At 48.7% G+C, this 24,263-nt stretch overlaps 1 protein-coding gene and 1 pseudogene across 4 annotated transcripts in view; both read left to right on the top strand.

Annotated features, from left to right (window-relative positions):
* The first annotated feature begins 1,763 nt into the window (after nucleotides 1–1,763).
* Nucleotides 1,764–24,263, top strand: part of TSPAN14 (tetraspanin 14) — a 50,893-nt gene continuing 28,393 nt past the window's right edge. For 2 of the 4 annotated variants that reach the window (XM_045842082.1, XM_045842079.1), the window contains exons 1-2: nucleotides 1,794–1,882; nucleotides 6,351–6,480. The gene's annotated coding sequence lies outside the window, so the exon portion shown is untranslated. Of the gene's footprint in view, nucleotides 1,883–6,350; nucleotides 6,481–7,141; nucleotides 7,165–24,263 lie in introns of those variants that run through there. The other 2 variants (XM_045842080.1, XM_045842081.1) reach the window with 2 other exon arrangements.
* LOC123820935 lies at nucleotides 20,602–20,917 on the top strand (annotated as a pseudogene).

The raw sequence follows: 24,263 nt of genomic DNA, 5'->3' as shown, positions 1-24,263 counted from the left end.
ATTGTTTAATAAAAAGTCTCCATTCCTTGACAAAGTATTGTATGCCCTGGTCCCTGCCCACCTCCCCACATCATTCTGGTTCTCTTTCCTAGGCTGGCTATTCTGGTCACATTGATTTTCCTTCAGTTCCCTGACACATCCAAAGCTTACCTTTCTCAGCACAAACTGCTCTCAACACAGAATGTCTCTGCTGGCTTTTTCCAAGGCTATCTCATTCTTTGAATTCAAATCCAATGTCACCTCCTCAAAGAAACTTTCTTTGGCAGCTCCATCTAATGTGGCTCTTATTCTCTCTCCCAGTTCCTTGTTTTGTCCCAGCAATTACTTCAATTTGCAATTATCTTTCTTCTCCACAAACAATAAGCAACAGGCCTCAGCTGTCTTGTCCATTGCCTTACCTTCCAAGCATCAAAATAGGCCTGACACAGATCAAGCGCTCAATTTAGCGCTCACTGTCTGTCAAGTGAGTTGAATGGACAGATTCTGCAAGGAGGTTCCTGAACTGTCTACTGCATCACAGACAGGCTGCAGTCCCCTTAATTAAAAAACTGGGAATGGACTGAATAGTCTCCTTTTCAAGATCTCCTTTTTACATTGGCTTAACCTGGTGGTTGCTTGTATTAGAATGGAGTGCAATCAGTTTTTTGGCCCATATTTAAAAGATCTGTTTTCTGTTGCCCAGTGGAGTAAACCATCTCTCCTTCCTCTCCCTGAATGATTTGAGAATCAGTAGTGGGCCCTGGCTGGTGTGGCTCAATGGATTGAGTGCAGGCCTCTGGCTCTATTCCCTGTAGGGGCAGGTTCCTGGGTTGCAGGCCAGGTTCCCAGTGGGAGGCATGCCAGAGGCAACCACACACTATTGTTTCTCTTCCTCTCTTTCTCCCTCCCTTCTCCTCTCTCTAAATATAAGTAAATAAAATCTTTATTAAAAAAAAAGAATCAGTAGTGGTTCTGTGCCTCACTTTACAGACAGGTGGGCTGAGACCACAGAGGTCAGCCTTATTAAACACCAGAACCAAGCCAGCAGTATGAATATCCCTCCACCCCAGAAGTTCCTCCAGTTTCCCCTTCCTGCCTCAAGAATCCCCCCTGGCACCATCTCAGGATGAAGGTGAGGAAGAAAATCTCAGCAGGAGATTTAAAGAAAGATAGATATTATTAGCATCAAGGCTAATAGGGGCGAGTCTTTACTGCCCAGTTTGCAAAAAAAAAAGTTAATTTACTGTCCTTCTCTTGAAGCCTGCCTCCCATCCCAAATCTTCCAGGCCCGGCAGGAACACCACCAATTTCCAGTAAGGTCATTTTTCTAGTTCCGCGCCCAACTCTAACCGGTAACCCCTTATTCCTCGAGATGTGGCCTCCTCTTGGCCCCCACAAATCACGCTTCTCCCAGGCTAAGGTCGGGCCAGATCAGAGGCGAGGCCCGCACAGCAACCACACAGCACACCTCGGCCGAGCACTTCGAGGGCCGATGACGGTGAGCCCAGTCGGGGCTCCGCCTGTGCAGCGCAGCCGAGGGATGGGATGGACCAAGGCCTCCGGCACCGCCCCAATCAACACAAAGGGGCGGGCCCGGGACATGCCCCACCGCCTCCGCCGACGCGCGGGCTGGGGGAGGGGCGAGCCGGCGGGGGGCGGGCACGGGGCGCGAAGGGGTGGGGCCGGGCAGCGGCGCCGGGTGGCGGCAGAGAAAGGGGCGCCACTTCCCTTCGCCGCCTAGTGCGCCCCGCGCTCCTGGGCCCGCCCAGGCCCCGCCCCCCCCCCGCGCCCCGCCCCCGTCGCTCGGACCGCGGAGTCGCGCCCTCCCACCCGGCGCTCCCGAACTTGTTCTAACTTCCTCGGCTGAGCCGGGCCGCGCCGCCGTCGTAGCCGCTGTCCCCGGGTGAGTAGAGCGCCGAGCCCGGGCTGGAGCGGCGGGCCCTGTCCCTCTCATTGTCTGAGGCTGACCCCCCGAGCGCCCTCTGGGGACGAAGACTGCTCCCCAGGTCCGGCCTCGGCCCTTCAGGTTCCTTGGTCTTTGCCCGGGGGTGTCTCTGCGGGCAGTGCTGGCTTTGTTCGCCCAGATCGCCCGGGAGGGGCTGGAGGCCTTGGCCCGAACCCCGCTGAGCCGAACTCTGGGGCCGGGCGGAGTGAGAGCCACAGCGGGCCACCTGGCCGGCACTCGGGGTTCTGTCGCCCTCGCCCTTTCCGCGTCCCGTCCGCCGGGCCCAGCGGGTGTGAGATCTCTCGGGGAGGGAGGGGCTGGACCCGCCGAGGTTCGGGGCTCTGCCCCCCGTTCCCAGTTGCGAGCCCTGGGCTGGGCACTCCTTTCGGCCCCGTCACGGACCCTTGGCTGCACAAAGCTTGGGCCAGTGGTGGAGGGTGGCGCGGACCAGGGAGGGCTGTCCTCTGCCTTACCCCTGCCCCGCTGTGGGTGTGTTACAAGTCGCCCACCCCGGAGGTGCGTCCCATTCAGCCTTGCACGGGTTTGGATGGCCGGAGTTTGAGTAGGTGATGACCCAGCTTCTCCGTTTTGGTCGTTTGGGATTGTGCCTGGGATTAAAGCCCGACTCCTGATCTTACTGGAGCTTCGGTTGAGTTGGGTCTATGGCTACTGAGTTGACTCCTCCCGGGCCGCTGTTCCTAGGGGAACGGGTGGTGGTGCAGGTGGGTAGGAAGTGTGTGTGTATAGGGACTTCAGCCCTGGGGCCGCTGGGACGTGTATCTCGGGGAAGTGAAGTTGCTGTCTGGCTAGAAGCGGTCCATACTGTGCGTGTGGGTACCGGGGGTGGGGTGGGGTGGGAGGTAGGGGCGGGTGCCCGTGCCCGTGCCCGTCTGCCCTGGTACTGGCCTGGTGGCTGACTGTTCCTAGCGCTGGTGTCTGCTGCCATCAAGTCGTCCTGTGCCGTGAATGCAGAGCATTGCACCGTAGTCTGCTTTCTAGGGGTCTTACCCCCTTTGGAGATGAGAGTTGCCCTTGGGCTGATAAGAGCAGGGGGAGCTGCCTGCCAAATCCTCAAAAGTAGCCTATCCCTTGACCTCAAAGTAGGGGAAGTTAGTGTCTGCTGAGTGTTTGGGCCACTTTTCTCTATTCGTGAAGAGAAACCTGGGGCTCAGGGGATCAGAACACCCCCATATCCACTCTACATTAGCCAGCCTCTTGGAAGGTTGAGGTGCCCTTCCTTCTGGGGATCCTTCTGGGCCCTGCCACCCTTGGACTGAAGCCCACATTCCTCCATTGAGGACCCATATGCCTTTCTAACTCCTCTGTCAGCTGTCACCAAGCTTTGTCCATCTTATCATCCATAATGCCTGGGAGACAGGCCTTGGAAGCCCTGGCTACCAGTGGGGTTTTCCCTCTTATTGCTTCATCCTTTGTTGCTCCCCACCTTCAGCTGGAGAATTTCTTGATCTCTTCATCTCCACAACTCTGAACCCCACTGCTGGGTCACCATATGTGATCCTCGATTCGTTTAACAAAGCATGATTGAGACTCTGGGGTGCCAGATTGCCAGGTGCTGTTGCGAACACTGTTCCAGGCTCACTCACAATTACCTGGCTGGTTGTAAGCTCTGTGTGGTCTTAACCCAGGCTGGACACATAGTCGGTACTCCTAGCGTTTATTGATCTGAGCTTCAATTCAGCTTCGCAGCACTACTCAAGGCACACAGGAGTTCAAGTCCCCTGGTGCTTCTGGAGGTTTGTGGTTGCCTCTAGGAAGAAGGGGCATGGAGAGCAGGGGCCTGAAGGGTTGGCTGCCCTGGGAAGTTCACCTTTTACCAGCTTGGCAGCTGAGCTAACCTCACAGGATGGGTGAGGGTGCCTCCGTTGCTATGTTTGGGAGTGGGAGGACAAAGCTCATGCTCTTTGTGGGAGGGGAGGGGGTCCTACTGTGTATGTTTGTGGTGGCAGTGAAGTTCCCATGGGGGCCAGGGAGCAGGGAGTTCTGGAAGCCCTGAGTTCTAGAAACATTTCCTGAGGCTTAACTCTAGGCCACCAGTTCTCAGAGGTTTGACTTGTTCCTTGTTTAACTTCAGCTGAGGTAGAATTCAGTTTGGCAGTGCCTACAGAGTGAGTGCCTTTGTGCCAGTCCAGGGAAACTTTGCTGGGTTTGAAATCTCATGGAGATTATGGACAAGCTTACCACAGCACTGGTAAGGAAGGTTTAGTGTGTAGTAATGGTGAATTTATTGACACTTACTAAATAGTTCTTGAGACTTACACCAAGCATTATCCCAGAAACTTCACTTGTATTAACTCACTTAATCTTGAAACAACTGAGTATGGTAGATAATGTGAACGGTTCATTTTACCGATGAGGAAACTGGCCTAGAGAGGTCACATAGTAACTTGCTTAAGGTCTCAGTGTGAGCAGGTTTCCTCATTTCTTATCTAGATAATGCTTTCTTCTCAGAAGTGATTAAAGTTGATTAATACAGTGAATAAGCCTGGCCCACAGCAGAACTATTAAGTCCTTTAGTGTAGGTGCCCTTGTATCCCCTGCTTCTGAAAGCATCTCATCTGTCTGGGCGCATAGCAGCTGCCCCTGAACCTCTGCTGACTGACTGGTGATGGAACTTTTGTCTCCCTGAGGCTGGGGGAAGGGAAGGCCCATGCTGCCCTGCATAGAAGATTGGAGAGTGAGTATCTGTGTGTATCAGTCTAGATAGATCAGGGTTTGCTGTGGTATCAATCTCCGAATTTCAGACGCTTAAAGCAACAAAGGACTATTTCTTACACCACACCTATTGTGTATCTGCTTTATGTTGTTCTCCCACTGGGACCCATGTGGATTAATTGAAATATTCCTGGGCACTACAAAGAGCATGTTGGATCTCACTCTAGTTCTTAAAGCTTCCACCTAGAAATGGTATTTCAGTGGCCAAAGCAGTCACATGGCCATGCTTACTTATCTACAAAGGAGTCGGGGGGAGAAGATTGGAAACAGTTGGTGAACAGCGCAAATGCCTGCCACCTGCCTACCGCTGTGTCTTCCACTGTGACTTCTTTCCAAAGTTGACTGTCATACGTTTCTGTGTCACCAGGAACATTGATCATGACTTAATCAAAGAAATGTTATTTAGGTTAAAGTTGAATTGAGGTGCCTCATTTGAACAGCAGAGGTATGGTAGACAAGAATGTATGTTAGGACAGTGAGAGGTGGTATGCAGAGGCACCTATTTTTTTTTTTTTTTTACCCCTGGACTCTGGGCAAGTTATTTGAGTTCTTTGGTCTTCTTTTGCCTATTTATTTATTTATTCGTTTGCTCATTCATTCATTCATTCATTCATGGGCCCAAGGACTAGTTGTGAGTCCCAGGCCAGGGATTCTTACCAAGCACAACCTGGGGCTGGGAACTGAGATGATAATCCCTGTTTCTTGGTGGCCTCTAAAGAGTGATATTAATGTCCATGGAAAGGGAAGCAGGCTCCTGGTTCCCTCACTGCCCTAGCACAGCAGACCTTGGACTTCTTCGGGGTCTACCTGTACGTGGCTGGTAGGGGTAGTCACCTTTCCTAGAAGCAGGAGCATGTAGAGGAACCCTTATAGTCTTTGCCTTTCCACTTCCATGACTCGGGCTGAGCTTGCAGGCCTAGGGGTGTGGAGAGGAGAGCTGGTAAGGTTACCAGAGGATGGAATCACATGGAGAACAGGTTAAGTGTAGGGTCTGTCTGGTTCTCTGGCTTGTAGAAGGGGGTAGAACCCCTTTGTTAGCCGCATTTTTCACTTGGGTCGCCATGGCAGTGTTAAAGAGCTGGCTATGCTATCTTTGCTTTTGTGCTTTGTCATCTACTTAGTCTCTGGTGACATCCAGCAGGACCAGAAAACACTGGTAGAAGTGGTGAAATCTCAGGCTCTTTTGCATTGTGGTTAATTCAGTATCTTTAGTTGTATTTCCTCCTTTCTTGGGGCCTCTGTTTTGCCATCTGGAATAGAGGGAGAGGTGATGGCGGTTTAATGGGACCACAACAGTGGTCCCATTCTTGGCTGGTCATCAGGGTCCCCTGGGGGACTGCGTAGACCAGTGCTTTGAGAATCTTTGGTCTGGGCGAAAACCAGCGTTGCTGGTTTGTCTTAGCTTCCATTATAGCAGTGTCCTCTCTGACTGAATCCATGTGGAGTACTCATTATGTCTCCACAGCCATTTTCTCCCTTAGCAGCATATTTATTTTTGGCTCAGATAGGGCAAGTGTGGTTGCGCGGGAACAGCACAGAGCCTGGCCTGTGGGAAGTGTCCAGTGCCTCACCCAGTTTCATGTGAAGATGAATAACAGTCTTCGGTGTGTAGAGTGTGATTATGAGAGGCAGCTTTCGAGCTGTATCTACTTCCTAGCTAAGTGAGCTAAAAAAGTCTTTAATTTTTATTCAGCTTTTTCCTGGACTTGGTTTCCTCATCTGTAAAGTGAGAAGAATCTGCCTTTTCTGCCTCTGATGGAGTTACTATGAAGCAGAAGTTCACACTTCAGGTTTGAGAAGCAGATTCTGGAGCCTCAAGTTAGGTAGGCCTTACCCTCTGGGGCTGCTGCTACCATGCCAAAGGCTCTCAGCCAAGTGCTCACCAGCAGCTGATTCTGGGAACCCCACTTCCTCTGCTCTTGGGCTTGATGGGTTTGGGGAGCTGGGCCCTGAGTACTGTGGGTTTTCTCTTAGAGGCAGTAGGCCTGATGATCTGAGTTTAAGTGAGTTTGGACAGGCTAGAGTTAAAACTCTTCACTTCTTGAGGTCTTTTCTGCCTCCCTCTCTGAGTAGCCAGGGAGAGCCCTGGTGTCCATCAGCTAGATAGCTGGAGGGACTGACTCCTCCCTTCTTGGGCTGTGTCTGCCTATGCTGAATGGCTGAGGGCCATTGGCTCTAAAGTGGCCCCTGGGATCCTGGGTAAGAGGTGAGTTTCTGATGCCACCTCAGACTCTGTGTGTCCATGGCATTTGGGAGAGCTGAGGCAGGCCTTCCTGTCTGGGTAAGGCTTGGGGAGGGGCAGACCAGGACAAAGGGCAGGGCAGGAGTGGACCTGAGGAGAGATTTGGTGAACCTCCTCTCTGGGTTTTCCCTGACTGTGTGTACCAGCTGGTGGAGCCTGTGCTAATCTGCTCTGAAGAATTCAAAGGACATAAAAAAAAAGCTTTGAGGAATTTCTAGTCCTAACACCCAGAAGAGGGGCCCTCACAGCAGCTGGAATTAAACAAGTGAGTGTTCCCTAAATCTCTTTCATCTGTAGCTCAGGGTCAGAGTGGTGGGTCTGCGAGGGTCAAGGGTCGAGGGCAGGGTCTTTGCATCAGAAGCCTACCAGCTTGCCTCAGGAAACCCAGGCTTACTGGAAAGTGGCAAGTGCAAATAAGGAATACAGCCAATTCACTTCAGATTTGGGCCTCCCAGGAGGGGCAGTGGGACCCCACACACCCATCACAGCAGTTTGGTCCGAGGTGTGACTTTCCTCAGCAGGAGTCTTCATCCTCAGTCAGGAGCGCCCACTCAGCTCTGCGCAGGACCCTGTTCCTTCTCTGCTTCCCTCTGCTGCCATCAGCTCCAAAGAGAGGCTCTCGAGGGTTGTCCACTGAGTAACCATTGCAGTGAAGTAACCCTGTTTCCTCTCCAGGTGACCTCCCTAATGTCTGGCTACCCTGTGGATTGGCTGTCTGGTTTCGGCCCCTCAACCCTTGGCCAAGCAGACAGGGTCTGTCCCTACAGCTTGGTGGGGGAAGCCAGCCTCAACCCCAGGCCCAGTAATTCTTAGACTCTGGGTGAGAGCTCCGTATTATTAAAGAAAAAGGAATTTTTTCTGACACTTGATAACACATTAGGGCAGACTTTATTCAGGACTGTCATGATAGGTATAAGGACTACTACAGTGGGGTTTTGCAGTGGGAGATTGGCCTCACTCCAAAATGTCACAAGGCAATGTGGGAATTTATAGCCAAGGAGCAGAGTCAGACAGGGGTTCGATAGAGGGAAATTTCTGAGAGGGTAATTCTTTGTGTCCTGACCTAACAGGATTCTTGCCTATTCAACATAACAGGCAGCTAGGATGGTCAGGTATTACCTGGGGGTTATTCCATTAGGAGGATGAGAAATTTGGTCAGATAAGGAGGGTAATCAGAATGGAGGGTGGAGGATTCCTGCTAAACTGATTTAGCTGGATTATTGCTAAGAACTGAACTCTACAAGGACGGAGATACCCAAGGTCACACCTAGCCGAGTAGACAGAACCTGACTAAAGTCTGGTCAAGGAGTCACTTGTCAGTACCCAGAGGCCAGCTGCGGCCTGCCTTCAGGCTTGCCCGTGGTTCTTGCCTTGGCCTGACTCATCACTGTGTACACCTGTCCTTCAGGAGTGGTGTTCCTCCTTGTGGGCATCACTCACTTGTTTCTAGAAACCCTGTCCTTTTCTGTATTTGCTGGCTCCATGTCCCTTGGCTTCCTAACTCTCTGGTGGCTGGACTGCCCCTCTGCATCCAGGAATTAGCATGGACCTGGGGCCTTAGTTCCTGTGGCCTACTAGCACTGGCTTCCACTGCCAGATCTGTTGTGTACTAGACCACAGCCACCTGACTCTGGACAACCGCCCTCCCTGCCTGACCGTCTTTCCTTGGCCTCTCTTCCTTGTGTTTTCTGCTCTCCCTATTCTGGGCAAACCTGTCTGACAACTTTATGAATCTCTCCCTCTCTCACCCCTAGGGACTCATTGTCTTGCTTGTTTGAGCTAGGCTGAGGGAGGTGCTGTGGGGGATCTCCTACCCCTGCCTGGACTGTGCACTGGGGGGGCCTTCTGTCTGCATCCCCCCTTCCTTCCCTGTCTGAGGCCTTCCTATCCCTGAACCAGCCAACCTTGTTCTTCCCCCTCCATGCCTGAGGCTCCTCCTGGTTCTCTCTCTGCCTGTGCGCTCTCTACTTGGCCAGGCCTGCGCAGCTGACCCTGTTTGGTGTGGTTCATGTTCTCGTCTCAACAACCAGCTTTTTTAGGATCCAGGGCACCTGCTGTTGTGGGAAAAATGGTGTGTGAAGAAAACCTGTTGGCTGTGGGTGGGGGCCTTCCCCGTTTCCCGAAGACTCCACTGGCTTCCACTCTTATAGGGAAACAGTGGCAGTAACAGAAGCTGGCTGTGTGAGGCTGTCCTACTTGCTACAGTCATTTTCTGCTCTCTTCCTAGCTGCTTCCTGTGAAATTCAAGTTGTGGAATAAACACAGATAAGTTTTGTGAGTGCATGTCAATAAAAGAGTTTGTAGTAGTGGTGGGGTATTCATTCCCAAGGGAGCAAGGAGGAGGGCGTGGCATGTACCCAGGTACTAGGGTGGGGTGGTCAGGCCCTGCAGCTTTCTCTGTGGGAAGACAGATGAGGTGGTGGGGCAGGTGCCATCTGAGGTGTCCCAGGATTTGGTGTGTTGAGGATCAGGGCACTGCAGGAAGATGGTTGGAGAGGAACTGGTTTTGGTCTGATGGAGGGTTGTAGGATTCTGCATGAGAGCTGCTGAGGGTTTGGTACTGTAGTGGACCTGGCCTGTGAGGGGAGCAGGACTTGTTCCCAGCAGCTGAGGTATGAGGGCTCCAAGTGACAGTATGATTCCACTTGTTGGGAAGTCTCATCTGTGCTTCTTAATTTGGGGGCTACTTATTGAACATTGAGCAATTATCACAAAGCATCTTATGAAATAGGTGAGACAAACATACACCTTCCTTCTTCCCAGCCTTCTTTCTCTGGGACCTGGGTGGCCTGTGAGCTTGAGGTTATTAAGAGATCTTAGTGCCTGCATGGTAACCTGGGGGTGGGACCGGGGAGTTCTGCTAGGTAGTGTGAGCTCCATTCTCACTCCCTGCCCCCTAAATGGACTCACCCAAGCAGTCAGGCCAGTCCTGGTTCTAATGGGCATGTGTCATACCCTAGAGAAGCAGGAGAGAGGCGGGGATGGTTATTATATTGTTCCTTAGAGGGAAAATCACTTGGAGGAAATACAGCAGTGCTTCTAGTACAGAGTATTTATTGATGTGTCAGTTAAAGGAAGCTTTCAACAACATATATGCATCCCTTTAGTAAGGAATAAATACACAAATCCATCTCACAGTGCATTTTGCAGCTTCCATTTCCTGAAAGATACATGGAGTTTAGTGGTTAAGGGATTGGGGTTTTGAGCTGGGATTTTGAAGAAACTGTTTTTAGCTTGCCCTTGGAGTTGGGCCAGGCCTAGAAATCTGTTTAGGTGCTAAAATTGGATGGGCTCATAACACTAGAACCTTGAGCCTCCCTGATGTCTGGGAGGGTTCTTGCTGAGGCCTGGGTTGCATGCAGTTCAGTTCAAACCCTCCCCTCCCCTTCTCTGAACCTGGGAATCTTACAGTTTCCCCTCAGATCTGGCTACAGATGGTCCTCTCCATGGAATAACTTCAGGTTTCCCTTCTGCCTTTGTCAAAATCTGCTCTTGGTTTTCCTAGGAAAACTTTCTATTTTGGGACTTGGGGAGCAGTTGTGAGTTGGGAGCTAGCTAGCTCTTGGGTTGGTAAGTCTTTATTCGGGAGGCTGGCATTCCTTTTCCCTCCTCCCTCCACTGTTCCCTGTTCTAGAGAGATACCAGACACTGCCTGTAGAGAGCTACAAGTAACAGTTTAGGGATTTTAAATGTCAATTTAGGTTTAACTTTTTAATTAAAAAATGTATACATGATGCAAAACACATAACGTTATACAGTGAAAATGAGTATTTCCGTCCCTGATCCCGTCAGTTCTTCTCCCCTGAGGCTTCCATCAGCAGATGTTGGGTGCCTAGTCAAGCATCTCTGTACTTCACCCTTGTTTATTCTCTTGCTTGTATGCTAATCACGCAGTTCTGCACTTGCTGATTTTTACTTTAAAGTTTATCTTGGGATTGCTGCATTTCAGCACACACAGTTTAGACCATTCTTGTGAACAGCGGGATGTTATTCCTCTGTACAGTAAACTAGGATTCACTTTATCAGCCTCTTATTGATGGACATTGAGGCTGCTTCCAGTGTTTTGTTTCTGTGGCCAAGCTGCGGGAACACCTTGCACGTGCTCATAGCTCTGCAGTAGAGGTGGCTCACTGAGAATTCCAGGCATTGGGTGCTTAACAGGAAAAGAAACATGCTGTTTTGATTCCAAAAGGGTGAATGATGGATTCTGAGTTTTTCTTTTGGAGGGATCTTGCATTTCTGCAGTTGGAGCTTGCAGCTGGAGGGACTACAATGCAGTGCTGGGGTGGTGGTGCCCACCGTAGTCTCTGTTTCAGCTCAGGTCAGCCAGTCTCCAAAGCACCTGTTGTTTTCAGCCCTTGGCTCTGCCCTGGGGACCACAAGGCCTGTGTACCCCAAACTGTGATATAAAAAGGCGAAGAGGCAGCAGAACCAGAAAGGGTATGGGGATGGCAGAGGCTTCTCAATACATGGATCTGGGCAGCTGTAGGAATTGGGCAGGGCAAGAGGGTGGAGTCTTGGCTAAGAAACAAGCTGGACCTGGGAACCAGCTTTTAGAAGAGCAGATCCTCAGTTTTAGGGGTTGGTGTGAGGGTCAGGCCTCCTGTCCTGGCCTCCCTGGGCCTTCCACTGCTCTGGGATTCCTTCATTTCTTGCCAGCTCTGCAGCCCTGGCTCTGTTCTGCTTTAGGCTGCTTTGGGCTGCTGTGGGCCTGATTGCCACCCTGTGATTTTAAAAGCCTGGGTAGAAGGCACCTGATGTAAATAGTAGATGGGTTTTCTGTTTTGAACAGACAGATTCTTTTCAGAGCAGAAGCAGGGGGTGAAAGCAGATGAATTTTTCTTCCTGGGATGGGAAGCATGTGAGGAAGGGCATATGTCTGAGCCATCTTCTGGAGTCCTCCTGGAGTCCCAGGAGCTTTCTGCTGTTTCCACATCCTTGTGGCCTTAAGGTGCTTCTGAGATGACTATAACCCTTCCCTGTGTGGCTCTGGCTGCCCCATGCCTGGACAGGGAAGGGCAAGAATCAGGGAAGTTTTATGGCTGGCTGTTGATTACCCCCCACCTCACCCACCCCCACAACAGAAAGGTGGCTGACATGGCCCTTCGTGACCTGCTGGGTTTGAGGCCTGTGACCCTGATCTGGCTCTCCCACCATTGCTGTTACACGCTGCCCTGTGAGAAGTCCAGAGCATCCCATGCTCACAGCTCTGTTGTGTGGGCTTGGGGCCTTGGCAACACAGAACTTTCTATTGTGGTGGGGTGGCAGCTAGGACTGACCTGTGGGGCTGAGGAGGTGGGGCCTGGGGACTGACAGAGGAGCTATTCATGGGCTCTGCCCTGGTTTCCTGCTGCTTCCCATTGTGGATCTTTTGGTGAGGAGGGGAAGAAGAGAGGGGGTGGCCCGTGTTGCTATTGTTGCTGGCGCAAAGAGCCTATTATGCTTAATCAGAGTCCTTTGGTGGATGGATCTTAGCCCCTCCAGGGCCCCTCACGTGTTGTGTGATGCAGGGTGAGCTGCCTAGCCTGGGTCCTGCCCTCTCCCAGTGCCCCCTCCACCCCTGGATGTTAGGAAGGGCCCTGTCCTTTGTGGATACCTCTGTCAGGATCCCCCTTCCTCCCTCTCAAGTCCCCATGCTGTGCCTGGAACCCCCCTAGGTAAGAGTTTGGAGCAGCTGGCCAAGGAGCAGGAATGCCCTGTGCCTGTCTTGTCAGCCACCTGCCACCTGCCACTGCCTCTGGGACTGGATTCTGCCTGCGCAATCCCAGCCCAGCTGCGCCCTTGGGTGGGGGCCAGGCGAGTGCCTGGGTTGTTGTAAGTCTCGCAGGCCCCCACTTTCCTTTGTACCTCAGTGTTCAGCTCAGTGTCCCCTGTTCCTCACTTGAGCACTCATCTGCAGAAAAGCCTGTTTGCTGGCAGGCTGGCTTGTCACCTCCCCAGCTGCCTGAGCCACAGCCATATTCCTTTGTTCTGCCCTCTCTGGTCTCTTGAATGGCAGGCAGGCAGGCAGTAGGCAGCAGCCTCACAGCACCGCGGAAGCCCTTAAGATATGAATCTTTCCACTGAGCCAAAGGCATGCAGTACCCTGGCTGCACCCTCAGTTCCCCCAGCTGTAACCCCATCTCCCCAGAGGTGCTGAGATTTCTCTTTGTTTAGAGAGGGTCTGGCCCCCTTATTGGATAGAATGATGGTGACGTGTACAGCGGGACAGAGAGAGGTCTCACTTATTTGTGGCCACTGAAGGTGTGTGAGAGGGAGGGGGAGAGGGAGAGAGAGATCTAGGGGAGAGGGGGAGCTGCACAGGTACCTGTGGGAGCAGTGGCCTCCTGGTCTTTGGTAGAAAAAACCACTCCCAGGCACACTCCCTCCCGGTCCTTCTACATGACGTCTGTGGAGGAAGAGTTCTTAGCATTTAGTGGCAGGGGTCCTACAGAAAAGCTGAGTGCATCTCTGTAAATCAATGCGTGGTAAAGATGGGTGGGCTTTCGTCCCAATACTTGCCTTAATGTGGTTTTCTGTGTTGTTGCTTTCTGTTAGGCATCTTACGTCCTCTCTGTTCAAAGCACTGCCCACGTGCCTGTCAGGGGCAGCATTGCATCACCTGGGAGCTTGTTGAGATGGAGAATCTGGGGGCGGGGGTGTCTCACCCCACATCCACTTAATCAGAATATATTTTAACAAGTTTTTCAGGTGATTTGCATGCACTTTCAAGTTTAAGAAGCCCCAGTTCATATGCCTTTGTCCAGCCCCACCCCTTGCTCTAGCACCTGCTTTAGTCTGGGTTGTGGTTTTGCAGTCTTCACCCTCTTGCCTTCCTTAAAGTCATCAACTTGAACCTGTGTCTGGCAGGTATCCCTGGGCCCTGGGGGTGCCTCAGAGATGGGTGTGGGGACTGAGAAAGCTGCATTTGCTGGCAGCTGCGAGCATCTCCCCGAGCCTGCTGGCAAGGTCATTGGTGGGGCACAGAGCCTGGTGGTAATTGGAGCCCTGCTTTGTGAACGGGTGCTTCTGAGCCTCCCTTGGCCATCTGGTGCCACTCGCCCCGCCCAGTCTGTCCCAGCTGGATGATGGATTCAGAATCAGGTTGTAAATGTTGCTTGCTTGAAACATAAAGCATTCTATATAAAGATGTTTTGGTGTATGTTGAAGTTCAAAGAAATAGTCCAGGAGGGAGATTATACATTTATTTTTTTTTATAAAACTTTGTAGTGAAGAAAAGTTTGAGGTGCCTCCCCTGATTTTGCTAGGATTGCATGCCCACCCCCAGAATTCTCGTGAAGGTGGGTGGGGGCTTGTGGAGGAGAGCTCGTGCCTCCTGGACTGAGTGTGAGAATGCTGGAGGGCTAGAGGAGCCCTAGGCAAGCCTGCTCAGCTGCTGCCCCCCACCCCTGACCTTCTGGGACACTGTTTGGGGACTGAACTGTTAGTGTTCAGCCGACTCTCTTTCTATATTTCTGCTCAGACTTTTTCAGCAGTTTCCCACCATTGATTTGCATTTGAAAAAATCTGTTCCTCTCTTCACCCTTATTTTTTTTCTCTTGACATTTTCAGTGCAGTTTGTTTTATTTATTTTTCTCCAGCAGGCTTCACTTTTCATAGCTTGTTAGGGAAGTTCGTTCTGTTAGCTCTGTGAACCTTTCCTGCCAGGCTGTTTTGCATTGCTCAGAGGAGGCCAGGAGACAGGCTCTGTCCTGGGCTGGATGAGGGGTGCTCCCAATGCTGACCTTGGAGTGAAGTAGGTTGTCTTAAGGCACAGTAATATACTGTAATCTTGAATACAAAGATTTTTAACATCTTGGAACCACAATCTTTATGCCTTTGAAGCATGAAAAAGTGGAAGAAAAGTAGTAGACGTGTATAATTCTACATTCTCTTATATAGTTTCTTTGTGTTGGGGGGAGGGAGGACGGGGTTAGGGCAACACCTACAAAGAGATTTCAAATTTACGGTATACGTGCAGGTCAAACTTGCACCGTCCTGGAGCAGCTCCCTTAATGGCTGCCTGAAGACTCAGTTGTTGGAGATTTTATTTCTCCCTAAGAGTGGGTCCACTCATTACTCAGAATGTCTGTGGTGTTTAGGAGTGGCTCCCACCCCCAACTATGTCAGCCCTCTTAAGGGCAGCCACGCTGGTTGTGTTTTTGTACCACCTACAGACTGGGGACCCACTGAGGGTTCTCTTCATAACCCAGATTGGAGAATCTTGTCGGTTGCCATCATGTCAGGTTGCTGTGTGGTGTCTCCATCTAAGGGCTCAGTTGTTCCCCCCAAACTAGTGAGTGTCTGTCTACATGTTGGGTGCTCATCTAGTTAGTATGGAAACCATCTGCTATGTGCAGCATTTCCTGACCAACTTCCCGCCTCCTCCTTCCTTCCGGTGCCCAGTCCTGCCTCCAGCACCTACCTGACTCCCCAGTTAGTAGAGAGAATTGTGTCCTGAGACAGGCATGGGTCTTATTGCAACTTCTTCTTGGTCTCCATAGCCCCATGCTAGGTGCCTTGTACGCTGGTGCTTGAACCTGCAGAAAACAAGTCCTGAGGTGTTTCCCGCAACAAAAACCTTTTCACCCTGGAAACTGGACACAGTGGCAGCAGCCACTTTCAGGAATCCAGGAGTTTTCCCCACAAGAAGACACTACACAAAGCCACACAGGGGTTAGGTGTTGGGACTAGCAGAGTGAGTCTGTGTGCTGATGGATTGCCGTGCAGGTTGTCTTCAGTCTTGCCAATCTAGGGAGCCCTTGGCCCTCAGGCCTTCAGTTTAGAATTTCAGAGCAGACAAACGGCCCAGTCTGGTCCTCCTGAGGTTTGGAGGTCAGGGGTTCTTGTCCATGTTGGAGATGTCACTGTAAACTGGGTGTAGATTCTCCACATCTTGTGTGCAGCAGGTTTCTGAGTGTAGACATTTCATGTACGCTGAGGTTTTCAGAAACAGGCCTGCCATGATTATCAGGGTGCAGGGCTGAGTGCACCGTGGCACCCTCCCATGAGCTGGCAGCTTCACCCTCCACAGCAGAGTGAACACAGCTGCGAAGCCAGGAAGGCGCCAGGCCTCTTTTCACTGAGATTTTTGAGATGTTGGGGGCTGCAGCTGTGGTGACAAGGCCCTGCCTCACTGGGTGAGACGGTAATGCCCTGATGCTACTGATGCAGTTGAAGGAGCTGATGAGTCATCCTCAAGATCTGTGTTTGGGCCCTAGCCTTATTTGTTACCTGAGTATTTTATCCTGCCCCCACCTTTTTAAAAGGGAAGTGTCCACAAACTACATTTTGACTTTTGACTTGAGTCCAGTTATTTTGTATAAACTCCCCTAATTTGGGTTTCTTTGGTGTTTTCTCACTATGCAGGTTATGCACTTTGGGGTTGGGGTTTGGGGGGACATTCCACAGAAGTGCGTGTCCTTCTCAGTGCATTACCTCAGGAGGGACTGATGTTGGCTTAACTCACTGCGGGTGATGACTGCAGTGATCACTCAGTTAAGGTGGTATCTGGAGGCTTTCTCCACTGCTGAGTTACTATTCTCTTTGTAATTAGTAAGTGTCTAAGGGGGAGAGACTGAGACTGTGTAAACATGCTGTTATGTTCATCACACTTTCATCAACTAGTTTATGGTCTAAATGTTTGTCCTCCCTGCTCCCCCTGCATACACCATTCATGTAGCATTGAAATCCTAGTGCCCAATTTCATGGTATTAGGAGCTGGGGCCTTTGGGAGGTACTTAGGTCAGGAGAGTCGAGCCATTAGGGAAAGGGTTAGTGCTCCAGAGAGCCCCCTTTCCCTCCACTGTGTGAGTATACAGTGAACAGGTGTCAGCTTTGAACCAGGAAGAGGGCCCTCACCTGACCATGCTGGTGCTTGATTTTGGACTTCCCAGCCTCCAGAATTGTGAAAAATAAGTTTCTATTCTATTATTATTATTTGTAATCCTCACCTGAGGATATGTTTTTATCGATTTTAGAGAGAGAGGAAGGGAGGGGGGGAGGGAGAGAGAGAGAGAGAGAGAGAGAGAGAGAGAGAGAGAGAGAGAGAGAGGTGAGAGAAATATCAATCAGTTGCCTGCTATAAGCACCCCGACTGGGGATGGGACACACAACCTAGGTATATGCCCTGACTGGGAATCAAAAACCTGCAACCTTCTGGTACAGGAGGATGTTCCAACCAACTGAGCCACCCAGCCAGGGCTCCTGTTCTTTATAAACTATCCAGTCTGTGATATTCTGTTACAGCAGCCAGAACAGACCAAGACAGTATCCACTGATGATTCTTAATAGAATTAGTTATTTCTGTCATGGTTGCTGAAGGGTGATGATCTAATTCCTTCTACGTTTACTATTTGGCATTCTGCTGTAAAGAACTTTCCTTTCTCCCCCACTTGTTTATATGTCCATTTATTTGCCTATTAGAATGGACTCTTGGATTCTTATTTTATTCAGAGTGAAAATTCATTACTATTGTTTATTTTGAAGCTTGGATTGTTCCAGATTTTGTCGGTGGGAGTCCCTTTAAACTGCCTGCTTTGAAGGACGGCTCTTAAAAATGAGAATTTCCAGGTCTGCCACAGCCCCACTGAAGTCTCCGTGTACAGTTTGGAAAAGGCTCCTAGAGTGATCGATAGACTGTGGAATTTGGGGTCAGCCCCACTGGGCCCACCTTTTTCAAGTGTGCACCTCACAGAGTCGCCCCTTTCTCCCCCGCCACCTGAATGACAAGTGACCTGCTCTGCCTGCCTCCATGCTGGGTTTTTGGGTCAGAGTTTTTTTTTTTTTTGAACAAAGGCTCTGGTAGCTTAAAAAGTAATAAAAATAGTAAGTTTGAAAAAATCACTGGATTAAGTGACCTCCATTCCAGGCTCAGCATTTCTCCTGCTGAACCACTGCCTCCCTCCTTCCCTTGTCTGACCCACATGCCTCTCTCCTTGTGCTTCTTCCTGAGTGCAGTACTGAGATAGACAAATGCCTCCTCACCAGATCAGTGAGAAGGCCCCTCAGTGCTCCTTTAAACCCAGCAGGTTTGGGTTGTGGGTTTTTGGTGGTGGAAACTCATAATGCTGTGTTTGCTCCGTTCAGAGTTTCATACAGGAAGCCAAACACTTAGAACCCCAGTCCTGTTGGAGAGGCTCAGCCCCTGGTGGGGCTCAGAGCTGGTGGTCTGGGCTCTCTTGGACTCTACCTGATGGTTATCCCAGGCTGGCAGTCAAGGGCCTGAGGATCTCAACTCTGGGAACCTCCCTTTCCCCGCACCTGTGTGGCTCACCCTAACCCCTGTGTGGCCTTGTATAGTATCTTCCTTCTTGTGGTAAAGAGTCAAATTTCTGGATCCTTGAGAGTGGTTGCTGCCACTGTGTCCAGTTTCCAGTGTTTCTGGCAGACCCTGGGTATAGGGGGTTGGGTCCTAAGGGGTGTGGATTAGAGTAGGACGTAGACACTTTTGACTCTAAGTGTGAGTCAGAGAGCTGGGTGGGGAGCTCATGGATCTGAGGCCCTCCTTCCTTTCACAGAGGGTTCTGGTGCCTTGGGGTGAGGCACAGCATCTGTCCTCTGTGTGAGATTCACACCGGCAATGAGGCAGTCTGCTCCTACCTGCCTTTGTGACCTCCTCTCCTTCCAAGGGGAATGGAGGTCACTTTCCTTCGCCTTACTTATTCACCTGCCCCCTCCTAGATTTTTCCCCTTGGGCCCACCTATTCAGTTGGCCTGTGAATGTTTTCCAGCTCCCAGTGGGCTCAGAGGACTCCTTTCTAGGATGGTAGAAATGTCTTTGTCAACTCTGCACCTCACAGAGGCTCCCCTTTCTCCCAGCCTCCTGGGTAGAAAAGGGCTGCCCTAAGGTGTGCTACTTGGAGGTGCAGAAGGATGCCCAAGCCCTCGGGGGAGTATGTCTGCCCTTCCTGGGGAGGAGCCTGTGACCAGGCCATGTGTCAGTACTGGAGCCTCAAAGGCCTGGTGGAAAGGTTGAATCTTGGTAAATGACTGACTCTGGAGAATGAGGTGAGAGAGTAACTTGGGTTTAGCTTGGGATCTGGGCTACCGTGTTGTCCTGGTATAGTGTCGTTCAACTTGAGTTCTCTGCTCAGGGTCTCGCATGGACCAAATCAAGGTGCTGGCAGGGCTGTGTTTCTTTCTGGAAGCTCTGGGGAAGAATCAATCCCGCTTCCAAGTCACTCAGGCTGTTGTCAGAATCCAGTGCCTTGCTGTTGTAGGACTGAGGTCCTGTTTCCTTGCTGTCAGCTAGGCCACCCTTAACTCCCGAACCCTGTCTGGTCCTTGCGTGTGTCTTCTCTATCTCAGATCCCACAGCATTGCATCACATCCTCTTCATGCTTGGAATCTTTGACCACTGCCCTCAGCTGTGTGAAAGCTGTGCTTTTAAAGGCTCATATAATTATACTGGACCAATTTAGATAATTTTCCTATTTTAAGGTCAGTTGATTAGTCACATTAATTACATATGCAGTCTTTTTTGCCCATTTTATATGGTTATACATTATACTTCCTGTTTTATTTCTTTGCTCAATATAAAGATGGCACTAAAAATATTCTGAAGACTTCCTACAGATCTGGGTAAAAATGATGGATTGAGTGGATGCCCCTAATTTTACTTTATACTAAAATCCCGTTTTTTAAAAGGAATCAATCTACAAGGATAGGGAGAAGGGGAAAGGAGACAATAGCAAGAAAACATCGTAAGCCAGGAATAGATGGATGAGTGACCTAGTTTAAAATGTAGGTGTTGGTGTCACCATATTATTACTTTATATGGGGAGTAGGGGGAGGGAAGGAGCATCAGAAGTGTCTAAGTATAAGCACTGTTTGAAAGCAGTCAATGTGGTTAGATACCTAGATCCCTTTCCTTCTTCTATGATTGTTGGTGACTGCCTCTTTTCTTTAGCTGGACGTGGGGGATTTATTCTGCAGAAGGAAAAAACCAAGGGCCTGGTAGTGCGAGGTATTCTTGGAGGATTATATGAAGACCATCTTCATTCCCCAGCCTTCTACCTTCCCGTGGCTTATAGAAGCTGACAGCCAGCCCCTTACCTTCCATATAGGAGATAACAGATCTCGCTGGGGAGAACCTGTCTAGCCCAAGAGGAAAGAATTAATGATGTTGAAAACAGGGATTTCCCAGCAGGTGGCCTAGCCAGGCCATCCTGCACAGAAACTTGCCTGCCCCGGACTCAGTGCTTCCAGTTAGCTCTGAGGCACTCACTCTTAGTCATGAGGATTACCTAATTAGGCGGATTACCAAAGATTACTAACATCCTCCTGTGCCTAACATAACAGGAAGCAAAAAGAAACAGGAAAAAAAGCAATTTAAAAGAAATTTTCAGCTCTGGCCAGGTAGCTTAGTGGGTTAGAGCATCATCTTGATACACTAAGGTATGGGTTCCTTCTTGAGTCAGGGCACGTACCAATGAATGGATAAATCAATGGAACAACAAATCGATGTTTCTCTCTCTCCCTCCCCTTCCTTCTTCTTTAAAAGTCAGTCAATAAAAAAACTGTAAAAAGAAATAATTTAGAGAGATTTTGAAAAAAAATTAAGACATTTTCTCAGAGAAATAAGAGAAATGATGTATCCATGAAATAAGAACAGGATACTACAAAAATTTAGAAAACAAAAGGAAGTTTAAAAAATAAAGTCAGAGCAAAACTATTAACAGAATTATTAGAAGATTAAGGGGAAGGAGTTGATCCTAGAACCATGGCGTAATTGATCTGTAACCTCATGGAGAAGGCCCCTGCACTTGTAAACACCACTATGACTTTACTCTAAGAAACCAAAGCCTCAATTGGCCACATTTTCACACTATGCCAAGGTTGAGCTGGTTCTTCCCATTTCTGCTGAGATCCCTCCAGCTATTCAGAGCTTGCAAAAACAAGTAGCCGCTAGTGCTCAAACTGGTACCTTCAACCAGTTCACAGTTAAGGAAGCTCTGCTGAGTGATTTGGGGGCCACTGAGGTGTGGATGTGGTTTGACATCATAGGCAAACATGGCATCATTGGCTATAATGTTTGAAGACTAGTCTTTAACATTTGTTTCTTTTTGGTGTACTGTTCGAGTGTTCTTGGATCATGATTAATTGAAATGGTATTTGAATAAAAACAATATCAATAAAAAGGTGAATGAGTCTTCTAGAAGATGAAGAAGATGAAGAAATGGATAATAGAGTTGAAGAGGTAAGAAAAATTAAAGGCACAGCCAGGGTTCCCATATCCATTAATAGGAAGGAGTTGCAGAAAGAGAATAAAGAAAAAGTACAAGTGGGAAAATCATCAGGGAAAAAATTCCTTGTAAGAGAAGGATACTGGTTTCCGTATCAGAAGGGCTCATCAGACGTTCAGCCAAGTGGAGGAAGATAGAACCAGACCAGGATCCTGAATTTTCATTATGCTGGGGAGAAAGGGATAAACCTACAAGTTCACAGAGATATGGAGGTAACAGGTCAGATATAGAAATCAGGAACCTGAGTGGTTTTGGGTTTCTTAATGTACTGGAGTATGGGACATGCTAGTAGAGCCATGATGGTTCCACCACTCTCAGTGTGATTGATTTCCAACCTGGGATTCTTTACACAGCCAAACTGCTATTCAGGTAGATAGAATAAAGCTATATTCAGACATACAGGGTCTGAAAAACTTGCCTTTTGCCCTAAAGCAGGGCTGTCAAACTCATTTTCACTGGGGGCCACATTAGCCTTGCGGTTGCCTTTGAAGGGCCAAATGTAACTTTAGGACTGCATAAATGTAACTGCTCCTTAACAGTTAAGTGAGAGCTTGGTGCTGCTGCCAGGTAGAAACAAGGTGGCAGGCCGGATTTGGCCTGTGGGCCTTGTGTTTGCCACCTGTGCCCTAAAGGATTTCTCCACAAAGGTGAGCAAAGACTGGATCTCTCATAGGCTGAATCTCAAGCAAGGTGAAGAGAATTCTGTGCACCAGTCCAGATGGGAGCAGCTCAGAAGGCTTCAGGAGAGAGTTCTGGAAGAACTAGAAATAGAAGTAGAAATAGATGTGAATGGACTTATTAAGAGGAGATTTGGACAACTGGCATTGAATGTGGGGTTGAATATTGATAAAGCCATAGAAAAGTAAGAAAATAGAAAAATCAGAGAGAAATATTAACTCCAGAGAACAAAAAGTTGTACAGGAAAAGTAATCATGGTTTATATGGCTTGCTCACTCTGCTGACTCATTTGGTCATAATGATGAAAACTCTGAAAATTACTGTAGCTAAAGCTATGGTTTAATTATAATTGGAGTTAACTATAATTGGGAAGGAAGTGTGAGGCCATGGTTTGGGGGTGGTTTGTAGGGGTGTAAAGAGAGTTGTTATATCCTTGTCTTCCAGGGTAGGAAGTGGATAGGTAATAACTAAAACTGAAAAACCAGGGGTAGTAATATAAGCATATTATACAGAGAAATTTGTAAGAGATATTTGGGGCATAAACATTATTAGAAAAAAATTTCGAGATTTAATTGGCTTTATTAAGCAATTCATGAATCAGGCAGCATCTCATTTAGCAACTAGAAGGGTGCTCAGAGGCATTGTACAAAATGCAAGATTTTTATCTGAAGATGGGTGCTACTAACAAAAGATGTAATTATTTTTGGGCCTGGAAATCTTTGGGGGGATGAGGAGGGAGTTTTTACCACACAGATTGCCTCTGCTTTCTATGGGGGGACGTGGAGAGGGCCCATGTGACAGATTGGTTACCTTACTGGTGCTTGACCAGAAAATTCAAGACTGGTTAATTAAGATTATGTTTCTGGGAGAAGAAGAAACTGCAATTAGATCAGATATTAACTCTAGCTTTGGTGTCAGGTTTTTGTGCCTCTAGCACAGGTGACATTATGCTGGGCCTGTGATTTTTTGTTTGTTTGTTTGTTTAACAACAACAAGGTGAGCAAGAAGTTGAAAGTGTCCCTGGAAAGGGAAGGCCTGGCCCAGGGCCTAGGATCTGCTGTTTTTCTCAGCACAGCTTTTATAGTAGTTGACTTTTAGATTATGTGCAGGGACCATTTTTTCTTGTGTGGGGGAAACAATAGCAAGTCTAGAATGCATGCCATGTACTAAGGGGACGTATTGTTCCATGAAACTCATTTTAATTGAGTATGCAAGTATGTGTGTACTGGATTGATTCTAATAAATGTGTTTCTTTCTGTGGGCCATGGTGAAAAATTTGAAAGCCAGTGTTTAGTGCTTTCTCATCGCCAGCTTACTTTTCACACCTCTGTTCTTTAAATATTTTATGACTGAGCATGTGCTACTTTTGTAATTAAAAAAACAGGGAGAATAGGAGGAAGGAATATTATGGGTTAATAAAATCCCATAAAAGACAAGGCTTGTTTATAGTGACTGCTGAGGTCACCACCTGGGGGGCCAGCCTCCTTCAAACCCACATGCCCTCCCTGCCCCCAGCAACAATGGCCTCAGTTTACATGGGTAATACAAAGGTGGTGATGGTAAATGTGACAATGGAAACTTTTTTTAGAAAATCACTTGTAAATTCACCACCCCATGCAACCACTTTCGTGCTTTCACGTTCCATTTTGGCCTTTGACCACATGCTCACCAATTTTTCATGATTACAAAACATGTACAGATTTCATACTTAATGCATGTTCTTTTTCTTCTCTGGGTTTGTTTTCTTGAGGCAAATTTTTAGTCGTGCATTTATTGGATTAGGGGTATGACCACTTACAGGGGGAGTGGGGTTTGAATGTCTGTAACTGAATTGCTTACTGAAGGGTAGTAACAGTTTACTCTGCAGCATCAAAGTCTGAACATACCAGCCTCACCATGGGCTTGCCAGCTACAGTGGTGGTTATTCTGTGGAATTAAAAGGTGTAAAATAACATCTGGATTGTCTTGTAAGTTTCATTTCCTGTGATGTTGCATATTTTTCTGTTAATTATATTGTACTTTCATTTCAGTATAATAACTATTTGTCATTTTTCTGAAACTGGAGTAGTTTAAGTCTGAATTTTTTATATTGTAGATATTTACGGTACCCTTTGTTATAATTGCTGCAGTTGCAGATAACTTAACATCTTTTGTTTCCTTCTTAATTTTAGTGTTACTTTTAATTGTATGGGAATTTTAAAACATTGTGTTTTATATCTCCTTCATACAGGCTAGAACCTTAGCAGAGGTCTCAGGGGAAGGTTTTAGTAGAGTATTCATCAGCTCTCCAGGTGTGCCCTTTCAGGGTCATGGTCTCCTCTGATTGATCAGTGACAGGGCAGGGGGTCTTTGTAGTTGGTTCTGGTGTCACCCACCTGGTTTTGCTGCTTTTCTGGGCCAGGAGCTGAAATACAACTGAGGCCTAGATGTTATCTCCAGGAAGGAAAGGTTACCCTGGGGG

Source organism: Phyllostomus hastatus, unplaced genomic scaffold, assembly GCF_019186645.2.
Source record: "Phyllostomus hastatus isolate PE091 unplaced genomic scaffold, TTU_PhHast_1.1 phas_contig_38, whole genome shotgun sequence".
NCBI lineage: Eukaryota > Metazoa > Chordata > Mammalia > Chiroptera > Phyllostomidae > Phyllostomus > Phyllostomus hastatus.
Note: the sequence above shows the minus strand (reverse complement) of the source record. Positions and strands in the feature narration are given on the sequence as shown.